Genomic DNA, 2,505 nt, shown 5'->3' on the forward strand with positions numbered 1-2,505 from the left:
CACTTGGTGTGTGCTTGGGCTGAGCATTGAAGCATTTTCGTGTAGAGACTTTTCCTGGAGTTAAACGCCAGCTTTTGTGCCAGTTTGGGCGTTTAACTCCCACTTTGGTGCCAGTTCCGGCGTTTAACGCTGGAAATTCTGATGCTGACTTTGAACGCCGGTTTGGGCCATCAAATCTTAGGCAAAGTATGGACTATTATATATTTCTAGAAAGCCCTGGATATCTACTTTCTAACGCAATTGAGAGCGCGCCAATTGGGCTTTTGTAGCTCCAGAAAATCCACTTCGAGTGCAGGGAGGTCAGAATCCAACAGCATCTGCAGTCCTTTTCAGCCTCTGAATCAGATTTTTGCTCAGGTCCCTTAATTTCAGCCAGAAAATACCTAAAATCATAGAAAAATACACAAACTCATAGTAAAGTCTAGAAAAGTGAATTTTAAATAAAAACTAATAAAAATATAATAAAAACTAACTAAAACATGCTAAAAACATACTAAAAACAATGCCAAAAAGCGTATAAATTATCCGTTCATCATAGCACGAAACTTAAATTGTTGTTTGTCCCCAAGCAACTGAAAATAAAATAGGATAAAAAGAAGAGAATATACAATGAATTCCAAAAATATCTATGAAGATCAGTATTAATTAGATGAACGGGGCTTTTAGCTTTTTGCTTCTGAACAGTTTTGGCATCTCACTTTATCCTTTGAAGTTCAGAATGATTGGCATCTATAGGAACTCAGAATCCAGATAGTGTTACTGACTTTCCTAGTTAAGTATGTTGATTCTTGAACACAGCTACTTTATGAGTCTTGGCCGTGGCCCTAAGCACTTTGTTTTCCAGTATTACCACCGGATACATAAATGCCACAGACACATAACTGGGTGAACCTTTTTAGATTGTGACTCAGCTTTGCTAGAGTCCCCAATTAGAGGTGTCCAGGGTTCTTAAGCACACTCTTCTTTTTGCTTTGGACCTCGACTTTAACTGCTCAGTCTCATGTTTTCACTTGACACCTTCACGCCACAAGAACATGGTTAGGGACAGCTTGTTTTAGCCGCTTAGGCCAGGATTTTATTCCTGTGGGCCCTCCTATCCACTGATGCTCAAAGCCTTGGATCCTTTTTATCACCCTTGCCTTTTGGTTTAAAGGGGTATTGGCTTTTTTTGCTTGCTTTTTCTTCTTTTTTTTTTCGCATATATCTCTTTTTTTTTTTGCAAGCTTTTCACTGCTTTTTCTTGCTTCAAGAATCAATTTTATGATTTTTCAGATCATCAGATAACATTTCTCCTTTTCCTTTCATTCTTTCAAGAGCCAACAATTTTAACATTCATAAACAATCAAATTCAAAAATATGCACTGTTCAAGCATTCATTCAGAAAAACAATAGCATTGCCACCACATCAAGATAATTAAACTGTTTTAAAATTTGAAATTCATGCACTTATTATTCTTTTTTTTTATTAAAAATATTTTTCATTTAAGAAAGGTGATGGATTCATAGGACACTCATAGCTTTAAGGCATAGACACTAAGACACTAATGATCATAAGACACAAACATAGATAAACATAAGCATAAAAAATTCGAAAAACAGGAAAGTAAAGAACAAGGAGATTAAAGAACGGGTCTACCTTAGTGATGGCGGCTTGTTCTTCCTCTTGAAGATCTTATGGAGTTCTTGAGCTCCTCAGTGTCTCTTCCTTGCCTTTGTTGCTCCTCTCTCATGATTCTTTGATCTTCTCTAATTTCATGGAGGAGAATGGAATGTTCTTGGTGCTCCACCCTTAGTTGTCCCATGTTGGAACTCAATTCTCCTAGGGAGGTGTTGATATACTCCCAATAGTTTTGTGGGGGAAAGTGCATCCCTTGAGGCATCTCAGGGATTTCATGATGAGGAATTTCCTCATGCTCATATCCATGAGTGGGATCTCTTGTTTGCTCCATCCTTTTCTTAGTGATGGGCTTGTCCTCATCAATGAGGATGTCTCCCTCTATGTTAATTCCAACTGAATTACAGAGGTGACAAATGAGATGAGGGAAGGCTAACCTTGCTGAGGTAGAGGACTTGTCTGCCACCTTATAGAGTTCTTGGGATATAACCTCATGAACTTCTACTTCCTCTCCAATCATGATGCTATGAATCATGATGGCCCGGTCTATAGTAGCTTCGGACCGGTTGCTAGTGGGAATGATTGAACGTTGGATAAACTCCAACCATCCCCTAGCCACGGGCTTGAGGTCATGCCTTCTTAAATGAACCGGCTTTCCTCTTGAATCTCTCTTCCATTGAGCGCCCTCTTCACAAATGTCTATGAGGACTTGGTCCAACTTTTGATCAAAATTGACCCTTCTAGTGTAGGGGTCTTCATCTCCTTGCATCATGGGCAAGTTGAATGCCAACCTTACATTTTCTGGATTAAAGTCTAAGCGTTTCTCCCGAACCATTGTAAGCCAATTCTTTGGGTCCGGGTTCACACTTTGATCATGGTTCTTGGTGATC

The sequence above is a fragment of the Arachis hypogaea genome, chromosome 19, assembly GCF_003086295.3.
Source record: "Arachis hypogaea cultivar Tifrunner chromosome 19, arahy.Tifrunner.gnm2.J5K5, whole genome shotgun sequence".
NCBI classification, from domain to species: Eukaryota; Viridiplantae; Streptophyta; class Magnoliopsida; order Fabales; family Fabaceae; genus Arachis; species Arachis hypogaea.